This window comes from Felis catus, chromosome D1 (assembly GCF_018350175.1).
Source record: "Felis catus isolate Fca126 chromosome D1, F.catus_Fca126_mat1.0, whole genome shotgun sequence".
NCBI lineage: Eukaryota > Metazoa > Chordata > Mammalia > Carnivora > Felidae > Felis > Felis catus.
The window spans coordinates 82,413,530-82,428,780 of record NC_058377.1 but is presented as its reverse complement, the minus strand read 5'-3'; positions in this window follow the sequence as shown (position 1 = coordinate 82,428,780).

Here is a 15,251-nt window from a genome sequence, read left to right as displayed (position 1 = left end):
ATATCCTTTTCTTGTGAGAAGACTTCATTTCTGTTTTCTGGAGACTGAGAACACATCTCTGTGCATTGGGGCAGGCTGGGTTGGGCAGGCCTGCTACAGAGCAGAAAGGGAAAGCAAGGACCTTTTGGCCCATTAAAATGAGTGCATGATTTATCTGTCCTTTCCAACTGGCGGCTGACCAAAGAGGCTGATGGGCATAGCAGGTTTCCTGGGCACGTGTGGCTCCAGCATATGGAACCGCAGGGCTGCCCGGGCTGGTAATGACGTCTCCCCCTCCTTGCTCAGGGCATGGAACAGCGTAAGAACCAGGGGCGAAGGAGCCGTTCAAATCGCTGGCCTGGAGTTGGTCCCCACAGGCGGCAGATCTACCTTTTGTGGCCTCTCGCCACAAACAGCCCCCAGCCAGCCCTTTGTGGGCTGTGCCAGAGAGCTCTGTATCTGACACCATCTACACTTGAACGTACAGGATCCAACAGCAGGGCATTAGGCTGAAGAGCGTGATCTTTGAAATCACAGCTGGGGTCAGATTCTGGCCTACCCACATTTGAACAGTGTGAATCCTGGCAGATTATGCAACCCCTAAATTTCTGTTTCCTCAGCTATAAAATTAGGCAGTTCATTGTGCGGGACACCTGAGTCAGGCTCCCTGGGGCCAAATCCTAGCTCCATTCGGTACTAGCTGGATGCAGTGGGAAAGCTCCTCAGCCTCTCGGTGTCTTGTTTTCTCACATATTAAATAGGAATAATGACAAAATCAGGAAGAAATGAGACATTACATGTGAAATTCCCAGTGCAAATACCTAGGAAATAGTAGTTGTTTTTACCGCTATTAAAATGGGGGCGATTAGAGTACTTTAGCTCATAATATTTTTGTGAGGATTAATTGAAATAATATAAGTAAAGCACCTTAAAATATGTATTCTCTTGGAAGTTTAGTTCCTTGGGTAAACACTTGAAAGTTATCCTAAGTTCTTTTTGTTTTTTTTTTCTTCCTAAAATCATTCTCCCAGCAAATATTGTCAGCACCACTGTCAAGAAATTTCCAGAATCCAGCTACATCTCACTTCCTTTCTGGCTACACCCTACTCTAAAGTACCATTAGTCTCACCAGGATTATGTCCAATATAGCCTTCTGATTTGCTGACTCCTGACCTTGCCCCCATACAGTGTATTGTCAATCTAGCAGCCTTTAGTCAAAGGTTCTTATTTTAAATATTTTATCTAGGTTTTTACAAAGTTGAAATATAATTGAAATATAACATTATATTAGTTTCAGGTATACAACATAATGATCCTATATATTTACACATTGTAAAATGACCACCTGCAATAAGCCTAGTTAATATCCATATTCTCTCTCTTTTTGTTTTTATTTTAATTTTGAAATACTGACTTTCAGACAAGTTCCACAGCTGGTACAGACAGTTCACCCATGTCCTTTACCCAATTTCCCCTAGTGTTAACAGTTACATACCATAGTCAAATGGTCAAAACCGGGACATTAACAAGACTATTAAGTACAGATTGTGTTCAAAGTTCACCTTTTTTTTTCCTCTGTTTTTTCCTTACCTCTTGATGGATGCAATCCAGGATCCCACATTACATGATGTTATCTCTTTAGTATCCTATAATTTAGTGACAATTTCTCAGTTTTTCCTTGGCTTTAATCATCTTTGATGAGTACTGGTCAGTTATTTTGCTGAATGTCTACCGACTTAGGTTTGTCTGGTGTTTTCTCATGACGAGATTAAGATTATACATATTTTAACAAACATACCACAGAAGTGATGGTATGTTCTCAGGGCACCATACTTAGGCTACATATGATGTTGATGTAAGATGCTGTAAGATATTGACATCTTATTGGTGAGGTTAACCTTAATCACTTGATTTCAAGTGCCATTTATTGGATTTCTCCACTATCATGTTATTGTTTCCTTTGTAATTAGTCAACACTTGGGAGGATATACTTCAAAACTGTGCTAATATTCTATTCTGTTCAAATGTTCACCCTCAAATTTGAGCATTTATTGGTGGAACTTGCCTGCAGCAACTATTACTGTGGTATACTAATGGTAATTTTATGTCTCCTTGACTGATTCTACATTTATTAATTTGAATTCTTCTGTCTCTCCTTCTCCATTTTCTTATTTAATGAATTACATATTTATATCACTATTTTTATTTTATTCTATGAATTTAATCTAATTCTGCCACTATTTATTTTGCTCAGATTGACCCAGATTTGACCTTTAAATTGATTCTTGTCTCCTTTCAACATGGCCCTAAAAGTTTTTCAGGCATTTCCTTGATTTCTGGTACCAAAAGATATTCCATCTTATATTTTTCCTGCCTTAATCCTGGAAATAACAACTTTTTAAGGGAGCCCTAGTTTCTTTCATTGGGAAATAATACTTAGAAGCCAAGGTCTAGGTGCTAAATGTACTTGCTGGTAGGGGGATGTCATTGCTCCTGGGCCCCATCAGCAGACAGAACTATGAAATATCCTTATGCACACTGATCCATACACAGCAGTCTTTAGGTTGTAAGTCTGTTCAAGTCACACCTCTGGTCAAAACCTTCCTCTGACTTATCACTTCACTGACCTCATACAATGGCTTATAAAACCCTGCTTGATCTGGGCCCCCATTTCCTCTCTGAACCAATTTCCTTCTATTTTGCCTCACTCTAGCCTCACTGGTTTCTTTGCTCTTCCTCCAGTGCCAAGCATATTCTCACCTCAGGGCCTTTGCACTTATTCTCCCAACTGGACCCCCCCCCTTCACCTAAATGGCTCCCTTAAATGAGGTGTCTTCTTATGGGGGATGATATTCCTCACCAGCCAATCTAAAGTAACAAGTACTCCTTTCCCCATTCTAGTATTCCTTATACTCCTTACCCTGCTTAAATTTTTTCCTGCACTTAACATCCAACATCTGCATCATTTTCTTCCTGCACATCAACAACTAACATACTACAGTTTCATTAGTTTACTGGGTTTTGTCTGTTTCCCTGTTAGAATGAAAGCTCTGTCTGTTTTGTACACTCCTATACCCCTAGTATATAGAAAAATGCTTGATGCCTCATGGACACTCATAAATATTTGTTCAGCATGTGAATGAATAAATGGATGAATAAATGAATAAAGAATATGAGCTTTGGAATCAGAAAAAAAAAAATCGATGCCTCAAATCCCACCTCCACTATAAAAACCAGCTTAGGGAAACCAAACAAGTTTTAAAAGTACTCTTCAGTTTTATCATCTGGAAAAAAAATAACAGCTCATAAAGGGTTATTGTGAGAATTAAATAAGAGAACGTGAAGCAATCTTCAATGAACGAATGAATGTGTTAAATGCTTGATAAATAATATTCAGTAAATGGTAGCTATTAACATGATCCGCAGCAGCAGAAGCTTCTAGTAAAAGCATACAGTTTGGTCACAGAATTAGGTTCACCATATAGTGTCTCCCCACCCCTTTCGGGGGGCCATTTTGGCAAGTTTCCTCCTCCACTGAGGGACTTCAGAGTAAGTCTTTGGTCCCACATCCTACAGCTGTCCAAATGAGTGTTTTTCCAGAGGGTCTGGGACCACTGGGACATTCTCCAGAGCTCTCAGGCATGTTTTGATGTGCTGGCTTGTGTGAGAAAACCCAAAAGGTGTAACTAATTTGTTAAATAGAAATATAAAACAGGCCCCTCTACTTGCGTCTGGAAAGAACCAGCAGGGGAAACTGAGAGGTTTGACAATGTGTCCGGTTGAGTTGAGGGACTCTAACACTGCTCCTACCCCACCCCATGCCACCCTACCCCAGCACGAATTTCCTACACTGATCCTCAGCCAGTCCTTTGGGGTCTCGGAGGGCAACTGAGAACAGGGAAGGGTTTGGGGTCTTCAGCTGTTCTCTGGGTTAGGGGCTCTCCAGGATACCCACCAAACAGGTTCCCATCCAGGCCCCCCGGTGGGCCTCAGTTTGCTTCTCTCTTTCCTGACATTGACCCGAGGAGAGTGTCTCCATTCTCCAAATGGTTCCTCATGCAGTTTCCCAGTCTGATGCTGAAACATTTTTACAGGCTCTGCCACAGCAGCTGTGTGCCGGGAAATGGGCCGAGACGCCCGGAGGCCTCCCAGCCATCCAACCTCAGGAAATAAGAATGCTGGCTCCTTGCCACGCTGTTGGTCAGTCTCATTGGGGCCTTAGAAATGTGGAGGGAAGCCTGGATGGTGTCTGGACTCAGAATTTGAAGGCTTATGGTAGGTACTAGAAGCATGAACGCAGTCCTTGTTTTAATGTGCATCTAGGCAATTTAAGGCAAAGAGGGGAGGCTGGAAGGAGCTTGAGGCTCATTTCCTCCAGCAGCAGTCCCATGGTGGAAAGGGTTGTGACCCGAGAGCAGATGCCTAAGTTCCCCTCTTCTGCCACTTTGTTAGCAGCCCTAGTACTGCACTCAAATTAATTATTATAAGGGCCAAATGAGATAATATATGTGAAAATTCTTCACAAAGTATTACTTCACTGTGAGCTTCCATCACTTCTCTCTCAATCTCTAATATAGTCTAGTTTTCCCCTCTCTGTTGTGTCTCCTTCTTTCTCTATCTCCTTGCACACAACCACACACTCTCATCCACCCCATGTGTTCCAGTGGGTTCTACAATGGGTTGTTCTACAGGATTCATTGCTTCAAGATTACATGGTGATGGTTAAATATATGGAATAGGTGCCAGACTCCATGAAAGCACAGACTTCCTGCTGCTTTCTAGCAAGTGACCTCTGGCATGTTATGTAACCCCTCTGTGCATCAGTTTCCTCAGCTTAAAATGGTGGTGATGATGATGATAGTGGCTCCTACCTCCCCTGAGTCATCATGAGGTCTTCGAACCATGTGGAATACACATAAGTACTCAATCAATTTAAGCACCAATGTTCCCATATACAAATAGGTGATTTTCCAAAAAGTGGAAACATGATCACTTTTATCTTATGCTAAAACTACGCTGTATGAATCTGAGCTTCTTTCTGTTTTGGTTCAGAAGTTGTTCTAAGGTCCTAAAGGGCCCCAATTAACACCATGAACGTAAATCACCACTGTGTGAGATGGAAAAAGAGTTCATTATTTGAGCTCTTGTGTTGTGTGGACTCTGCTGGCGAAGATGAACCTGATGGGTCACACTCCATGATTTTAATCTGAAGCTGAAAGGGCCAAATGGGAATAATATTATTGCTAAACTGAAGTCACCAGACAGTGTTGCCTCCTTGAATGCCGGAGGCTGACTTTGAAAAGTCCTGTCATTACTTGTGATGTGACCTCTTCTGTGGCTGGGAGCCTTGTTTTCCATAAATGGAACTCCATTGGCTGAGGACATTTCCTAAAGCCAGTTATGTGAAATGCTATTTCCTTAGAACGTTAATAGATGTTGCATGAAAAACAGTTCCATGGTCCACATTTGGGAAACTTGGATGAAACAGAGATAAGCAGGTTCCCTTAACTAGAGGACTTCCCAAGGCCTTCAACATGTAATTCATGCTGTGAATCCCCAAGACCGGGCCATTGTATGGGACATTCCTCAAATATCCTTGACCCCAAACCTATCTCATGGAGCTTATAGGATCTTGGAAAATGCCAGCATGGTGGAATTTAGAACAGACCTGGAGGAGTCAAGTCCTAGCTCTATAATTTCCTGCCTGTTGAAGTAATTTGTAAGGCACATTACTTCATTTCTTTGAGCTCAGTTCTCTCATCCACAAAATAGGGATAAAGTACATGCACAGATAAACTGCATTTTGGAAAGAAAAGTAATGTGTATATATATGGGATGAAGATAAAAGTTAATGCTGGTATTTCTTGCCAAGGCTTTAGTGGTAAGAAGTTTCTTCCAACTGTCCAAATCCGTACTTCCATCCTGCAGCTACTAGCCTTGTGTGGCTACTAAGCACTTAGAATGTGGCTAATCTGTAAATGTAAAGTCTGTGCCAAATTTTGAAGACCTAGCACCAAAAAAATGTAAAATATTTAATTTTTTCTCCCATTGATTACATGCTGAAGGGATATTTATATATAATGAATTAAATAAAATATATTATTAAAATTAGTTTCACCTGTTTCCTTTTCTTAAATCCTTTCACTTTTTTTTTTTAATGTTTATTTATTTTTGAGACAGAGAGAGACAGAGCATGAACAGGGGAGGGTCAGAGAGAGAGGGAGACACAGAATCGGAAACAGGCTCCAGGTTCTGAGCTGTCAGCACAGAGCCCGACGTGGGGCTTGAACTCAGGGACTGTGAGATCATGACCTGAGCCAAAGTCAGACGCTTAACCGACTGAGCCACCCAGGCATCCCCCTTTCACTTTTTAAAAACAAGTCTACTACTGGAAAATTTTAAATGATGTAGTGGCTCACGTTTGTGTTTCGCATTACGTTTTTCTATTGGAGAGCATGGGCCAACTGATTGAATGAGTCTTAGAATTGTTCCTTGTTCACACCATATAACACATTGTCCAACACCTGCACAAAGCCACTGACCACTTCCCAGGCTGCCTGAGCGGTTCTTGGGGGCTTGTGGCCAGGCTGAATTTCCAGAAAGTAGTGAGCATGATCTTTCCTGTCATGTAAATTCTCAATTGGGTTCACCAAGAGTTAATGAGCAGGTTTAAGAAGATGGATAAGCTATGGATAATAGAGGCCAATTTCAAGTCAAGTTGGGGGAAAGCACTATTTGGTCTGAAGTTCATTATTCTGGACTGGATTTTGATTTCATATGAGCCTCACCCTCTGTCAGCCTCTCACAGACAGGCTGGCACTGCCAACTTAATCACCAATTAAGAGTGTCTGCATCAACTGGGCACTTTCTCAGAGCTCTTCAAGTGATGAGTTAAACAGATGTTTGGCCTCATGGGCTTCAAATAGGTATTTGCCTTGAGACGAAGAGTCTCAAGGCCCAAGAATGTCAACCCATCCAAGGGGGATCGCCTTAAAGTTGTAATAAATACCTGAATATCATTTCTGGGCTTTTGATAGCGTGGGTGAATAGCCAAGATGGGGGCAGAAGGGGGAATAAAGAATTCCCCTAGTGCTTTGGCTGTGTCTCTTTGAAGACACATATCATTGCCTACCCTATATGATGATGGTTGTGTGTGAACATATCCGATCTCCCTTCTTAGAACATAGCTCCAAAAAAGCTTCCAATGAGGATTCATATCTGATTTATCTTTGCGTTAATCTCTGATACAGAACCTTGAACTTGAATGCTCAATTAAATGTATAAGGAAGTAAGTGAAAAAGAGATGGACAGTGGGACGGTAAGAAAAGACAGAAGGAAGGAAAGGAGGGAAGGAGGGAAGGAGGGAAGAGGGTCAAGAAGCACATCCTATTAGAAAATCTTAATCTGAGAGCCTCAAAGAGTCTCCCAGGCTACCCTGGGCTCCCTAGGCACCTCTATGGTAATTAACCATTTAATTTCTAGAGTTGCTCCTATACCAAGTAATCTCATTACCTCCTCAGAGGAGGGAATGTAAAGTTGGGGATTTTGATAGCATCAAAAAAAGCCCTCTTTTGACACTGTGCTCTGCCTACTCACCAGTCTCTCACCATCACATTACCCAGTTGTGTTTTTATTGCCACACAAATAATTGCCATTTTGTTTTTGTTTTTTGTTTTTTGTTTTTTTTTATATTTATATCCAACCTTATTCCACAAAGATCTGGGGAGGTTTATCACAGACAATGACTCCTATACTGAAATAACGTAACTATAAAATGAGAATCAAGTTTAGAGAAACTGGAGTTAGAAAAGCAAGGCCAGGTAGAGATAGACCCACGTGCTGGACGGATGTCACCCTGGGTGCTGGAGGGTGGCCCCCGATTTGGGTCTGAACCCGGTCGGGTAGTGTTCCTGCCATAGCACTATTTTCCCTACCTGGCGTCGAGGGTTTTTTAAGCCTCCTCGAGCCACTTCCTCTTCTTCCCAGGCTAGTCCGGAAGACAGGCTGGTCTCCGGGTACCACGCTGCGGTGGACGGAGAGCGGGGGGAGGGGCAGGAGATGCAGCAGGAACAGCAATTAAGAAATACCGATTACTGTCTTAATTGAGCTGAGGGGAAGCGGGGGACAGCCAGCAGTGTGGTTTGCGCCAACATCCTTCCAATAAGCAGTGTCTGTGTGGGGAGGAAGTCTGGGCCTTCCCCGCAGCCGCTCTGAGCATTCCCATCAGAAGTCCCGGAAGCACGAGCCCAGCGCTGTTGGCAGGGCCAGGCTTGTGTGGGTGCCCTGGCCTCCTCTGCTACTTACTCTGTGCCAGGCCAGCCTCGCCTTTCCGTCGCGAAGCCCAGGCCTGAGCACATCTGCTCTTTCCTGTAAGGCTGGCAGAAGTAGTTGGCTGTGTTTCCCAAGGAACCGATTGCACCGCAGGGGCCCTAATTAAGACCTTCAAGCACAGCGCCCTTGCAGGTGGGCGAGGGTGACCAGAAGTGTCACTCGGGGCAGCTGACTACAGCTGCCCCTTCGTGCTCTCTCAACGGCCAGCCCACCCCTGCCCTCTCAGCCCACATTCCTGTTAAGAGGGATCTGACCTCTAGCCCACTGCCTGATTAGAGATGATGATGCTATTTTTTTTAAAACCATTCCTCCCTAATGAGCTTCCACATCCCTGTTTCCAGTCAGAGCCCACACGAGGTAGGAGCTGGGCAGGGCCTGTGTCCTTAGCAGCTGGCTCAGCCCAGAGGCCCTCTGCAGGCTCATTATCACAATTCCCAGAACCAAAGCAAGCCTTTGTCTAGGAGCTTGTAACTGGTTAGTGGCTTGAGGCTGATTCATAGCTTCTCTGCTTCTAGGGGAAAGGCACAGGACCCTGAACAAGCATTTATTTAGCCCCTTCTTTGTCAGGTACTAGGCACCAGAGAAGCTATAAGAACTTCAAGGATCTCACACTTGGGGTGACGGTGGCAAGGAGAAGAATATGTATGTGTACCCCAGTTACGATGCGATGTAAATCATGCTGTAACAGAAGTATAACATTTAGTATACTCAGTCTGGAATAAGGTGAGTATAACCTAGAGCTCATGGTGCTGGGTGCTCCTTCTCCCTTGAGATCTAGACAAGATTGGTCCCAAATTCTCTGTCCCATACCTCCATAGAATTTTAAGACCTTCCTGGATTTCTGCAGATACCTGCAGGTCTTATGCTATCACTGTCACCTCTGGGCTCCTGTGTCTATGCATGGAGTCTCTGGTTTACACAACACAGACCCATGAGAAATCCACCTCTCTTCTTAGATGTTCACCCAGCTAGAACATATACACACCCTTCCTGGAGGCATTCCTGAGGGTAGTAGACTACACTGAAGAGTCACAATTTGAAATTATATAACTCTTTTTGTATCAAACAGGACAGAAACCCAATACTAACTAATTTAATCCATAAAAGGGGATCTATTGCCCTACCTAACCCAAAGGCATCTCTAGACCAGGAGTTGATATGAAGTTTACAGGGTTCTTTCTCTCTTCACCTCCTAATTTCTGCTTTATTCCATGCTTGCATAAATTTTCAAGCAGATTTTTTTTCCCCATAGGATGGCAAAAATGGCCACTCTGTCTTCCAGTATTATACTTCTTTACAGACCAAGATCCCCAAGAAAAGAGCACAGATATCTTCCCCAGTGGCTTCCACAAAATTTTTGGGCATGATCATGGCCAGGCTTAAACCAATCACTAAAGGAAGGATCACTGATTGACCAGATCTAAGCCAGGTGCCCACTCTGGGTTCAATTAATGTACAGACAAATTAATAAGGCCAGTGCTTCAGAAAAAATCTACGCATTATGAAAAAGGTAATGGATAATTTCTCAAAAGAAGAAAACCTGAGCAACCAAAAAAATATGGGATTTTTCTGTTGAATGCCCATCTTCCCCTTAATCGTACATGCTATATTAACTGGAGCCATTTCTGTTTTCTTCATCACTTGCCAGAGACCCTAGCACATTTATTGTATGAATGAATGTTTCAAATGTGTCTTCTCTTCTTCAGGTTGAAGACCACCCCTCCCTATTTCTGCAACCTTTCTTCATGTTGCCTGGTTCTCAGTATTGTCAGCAATTAATATCACACTCTTGATCAGGATACCTAGCTTCCAACACAACCCCTTCCAACAAATGAGATCATGTGACTTTGGGCAAACCACTCTGAGCCAGAGTTTTCTCATCTGTCAAATGGGAAGAATAATCCTGGGCATCAGTCTTAGAAAAGATTAAGTGAGACAAGATTAAGTGAGAAGTGTTTTGTGGAGTACCATCTGAGATTTAAGGCAAAAATAGTGCTAAATGCCAATGGAGCTTCCTTAGAAGTGCCTTCAGTTGAATAGATAAAAATAAGCAGTTAAAGATCCTTTACTGTGAACTCAAATTCAGCATCTCTGGGAAGCTCCTCAGCTCCCTTCCTGGCTGTTGACATTGCATTTTTCAATCATCCCAGTGTCTCCTAGGGATTGTCAACACTGACCTGCAGATCAGAAAGGAAGGACTATGCTCACTTCTGCAAGACACAGCACCATGGAGGACAGAGGAAACCCACAGAACCAATTGGCAGGAATGCCATTGCACATTTCCTACTTCATAGTCTTGTCTATTGCTTTAAACTTCTCTCTACTGTAAGATCCCTAATCCGTCTAATGAAAGAAGAAAGAGCCTGCAAATCTTAAGGTATCTGGTTTCCTTTCTGGCATTGAAAATAAACCCCCTAATTTAAGGGAGAATCACCTTCCTATTTAAATATGTTTATTGCCATCAAAATAAAACCCAAGAGTCTAAACAAGACACAGAATTCCTCCCTGACTCGATCCAAACATCTCAAATCATTCCCTGTCTTGCACGCTCTGGTCTGGCCTTGGTGAAATACTTGTAGTTCCTCAAATTTGCCTTCTCTTTCTGTTCCTTCTGGGCTTTCCTTTATCTCATGTCTCCCAGGAAGTTTTCCTTGATCACTAACCTAAAGGATAGGCTAGGTGCCCTTCAATATGCTACCAGAATGTCCTGTACTTCCTGTCTTATCAATGAGAGTAGAGACCTTGTCTTTTTCATTGCTCTGTTTTCAATATGAAAAGCGTATGGCATATAGTAGGTACTCGGGGTTTTTCTTGCGGTTGTTTTTAACATGAATGAGCTCTCAACTCCAGATAACAAGAAGACACACCTACCATTCAGAAATAAAATTTGGAGCATAACTCATTGTCTGCTCCCCTACCACATCCTGGGTCTTCTCAATGAGGTCATTAAGAGCCATCATTTTCCACCCACACACATGGAATTTGAACTGTGGCTTGTGACATTTGGAAGGGATTTAGGGATCGTGGTGATTATTTGGATGGATTTATATCATGTTGCAGGCCCCACAGCATGTCAAGCCTTTGATCAATATACAGAGTGGATGTGGGCCAACAAATTGTGATATGTGCTAGCAAGGGACCCAGAGCATCCTTTCTTAGGGACTAAGACACTTGTGGATTTTTCTATGCTTTTTTTGGACTGTATTCTTGAGTGCTCACTTTATAACCAGGGCCATGACTTTTTCAGAGATGTTGACAAATACAAACTCACCAGGGAAATTGTAATCATCCCTAATCTAGCTGGAGCTAGAGTCGTAACCTTAATAAGTATAAGTAGATGCCATCTGTCTATCCACCTCCGCACTGGTGCACTAGCCCCTTCTTTATCTGCTCAGTCTGGGAGAACTGCCAACTTCCTGTTAGGGGCCATTCTTAGAGCAAGAAGAGGGCCTCATGTTTCTCCACAGGTCCAGATCTTGTCCTTCAAATGAGTGAAAGAGGAGCAGTATCTCACTGACTTCAGGGTGTGTTGCCCAGTCTATCTCAGTTTTCAGGGATTTAAAGACTCGTATCTTTAGAATCATTCTTTTGGGCTAGGGTATCATTCTCCCCAAAAGCCCTTGTAAATGTGTTTATCAAATAGCACTCTTTTAATTTCAACTGATGGAAAACCCAAATCAAACTGCCTTATGGCAAAAGGGAACTATTTTGGTTTGCATCACTGAAAAGACCATGGAGTGGTGCTAGTTTCAGGCAGGGCCTGATTCGGGGTACCTAACAATGTCCTCAGGAAGCACTTCCTCTTTCTCCATCTCTCCCTCTGTCTGCTCTATGTTGACTCCTCTCAAGAAAGCTCCCACGGGGGACTTAGCAGTAATAGGCTGCCATTTCTTCCAGCTCCACATCCAAGAGTAAGAGGACGGTTCAGCTCCCATGCTCAATCAAAATTGCTATGATTGGCTCTGATTGGGGCGTAAATGTCTCCTTGTGGGTGGCACGCCCATCCCTAAATGAATCACTATAATTGGAGAAATAAGTTGCTAAGCCTGAGGTCATATGCCAAAGGATAGAGTTAGCGCCACAAAAGTACATGGACTGAGGATGTGGTACGCATTGTTCCTAAAAGGACATTCAGATGCTACCCCTATACAAAAATAGGTATTGGGGAGCAAAAAAATAGCAAATTCTTACCACAAAATGAACCTATGCATCAAAGACTTAAAAATGCTTATTCTCTTCCTCTTTCTTCCTCTCTCTCTTTCTTTATATTATATAACACACACACACACACACACACACACACACACACACATCCTAAGGGAATAATCACATGTACAAAAATTTGTGCTCAAAGACACAGGGATGTCATTGCAGAGTTATTATCCAAGTAAGAGTGAGTCGACTATATTATGAAAAGTCAAATCATGGATTATTACACATACGCTAAAATGATATTTTTCAAGAACATTTCATGGCATAAGAAAATGTTCATGATATAAGTGGCAGAATGAGATGAATATATATGGCATGTACAAATTTTATTTAAGAATATGTTCATTGTAATTATGTGAGGCGATGGATGTGTTAACTAATATTGTAGTAACCATTCTGCAACATGTATGTATACAAAATCACTATGTGTACACCTAACTCACAGGTTATATGTCCACTATATCCTCAATAAGCCTGGAAAATACATTTAAAAAAAAAGAAACATATTCATAAAAATATAATGGTAAATAGCAAAACATTAGCAATGGTTATCTTTATGTTTTTAGAACTGCAGGTGATTTTTTTTTTACAATCAGAGAAAAAACGCAAGTTCTTTTAATTTTTTTAATGTTTATTTATTTATTTCATATATATATATATATATATATATAGAGAGAGAGAGAGAGAGAGAGAGAAATCAAGTGAGTGGGGAAGGGGCAGAGAGAGAGAGAGAGGGAGACACAGAATCCAAAAGAGGCTCCAGGCTCTGAGCTGTCAGGACAGAGCCCAATGCAGGCCCAAACTCGGGAACAGCAAAATCATGACCTGAGCTGAAGTCAGATGCTTAACTGACTGAGCCACCCAGGCGCCCCAACAAGGGCAACCATGCTACCTAGGGTTGTATAGTCATGTTGCTTGGATGAAGAACCCTAAGCAAGGCCTTGAGGTCAGGTTAGTGTTGATGGAGAGAAGATTTCAGAGAAGAAAAATAAATAGCGCATGCACCTGCTGGAAGAAGAAGAACCTGAGGCAGGAACCAAGAAGCCCTTGAAAGTGGAATAGCTTTGTCCTAGTTGGGCTCTAGTCAGTCCTGGGTGGGCCCCGGAATGTCCTTACTGAAATTCTGCAGCATCCAGAGGCTTGAAAAGAGGTGGGCACCATTCTTAGCTCATTAGAGGGAGTGGTGTGTGAAGCATGATAGAGAATAATAAATCCCGTGATTTGGTGCATGTGAGGGCAGCACATGAGCTCTCTGGCTAGTAGGTAAGATTTTCCTACGACCACTCTAATTCTGCCGATCCTTTTCGGAAATCTTGAATAATTACAGAAGCCATGATAATTTAATTTCTTATATGTGTTTTATACAGCATCCTATATTTCTCAAAATTCAATTTTCCCACCTCGTCTGATCTATCCACTGACAAGTAGGGGGTACTACCAATGTTCCCACATGTCAGATTTTGAAAAAAATGAGGCATTTAGAGAGAAGAAAACGTCATGGGAGAGAATCTTATTAAAGGCATTTAAGTTGCATTCAAGTTGATTTGGGAAAATGGGGATGTATTATAAAAAGAGAGAAGGCAATCCCATGGACATCCCAAGGTCAGGAAGTGGCCGTGGAGCCTACACGTGAGAACCAATCACCGCAGCTCATCTCAGTATCTACATCATGTGCCCTCTCTTCTCTGCTTCTCTCTGCCAGTTGGCCCTATTCACTTGCTTCTCTGAGGAAATCTTCTGCTTACTCATCTTGCACGTGGCCCAACTCGGTCACCTGACCTCAAGATCCAGCGATCTTATAACCTCAAGGCCCACCACCAACTAACAACCCCTGTGTGACTTAGTCCAAATTCTCAAGGGAGAGAAACTTACTGACTCAATGCCACCTTAGAATGGGACGAAGATGTTTAGAAGCTCCAAATACTGGAAAGATCATATTGCCCAACCCCACAAGTAATTCAAAATAAAGACAGGAGTATGTAGTAGAATCTTATCTACTATCATATTTGGCAATGTTTCCTCCCCCCTCAAAAAAAATAAAACCATGGGGCGCCTGGGTGGCTCAGTCCATTGAGCAGCTGACTTCAGGTCAAGTCATGATCTCGCAGTTCAGGAGCTGAGTTCAAGCCCTGCATTGCAGTCTGTGATGACAGCTCAGAGCCTGGAGCCTGCTTCAGATTCTGTGTCTCCTCTTTCTGCCCCTCCCCTGCTCACACCCAGTCTGTCTGTCTGTCTCTCTCTCTCAAAATAAATAAAAACATTAAATAAATTTAAAACATTAAAAAAAATAATAAAAACTATCCTTTAGAAAAGAGGGAGTCCCCAGGGTGGCTCAGTCAGTTAAGTGGCTAACTTCAGCTACAGTCATGATCTGTCAGTCCATGAGTTCAAGCCCCACATCAGGCTCTGTGCTGACAGCTCACAGCCTGAAGCCTGCTTCAGATTGTGTCCCCCTCTCTCTCTGCTCCTCTCCCACTTTCACTCAGTCTCTCTCTCTCTCTCTCTCTCTCTCTCAAAAATAAATACACAAAAAAGAAATGAAAAGAGGGAGTCCCCTTATATTCAAGTTCTTTCAAAATGTCTCATACTCTGGAACATTCTCTCTAATACTTCATTTTGAACAAAAGCGCTGTTTGGATAATAGATTAACCCTAGAATTTTCTCAATTAATACTGACTTGGGATGATTACTGAGGTTACCTGGCAGAATTGGTAAAAAAAAAAAAAAAA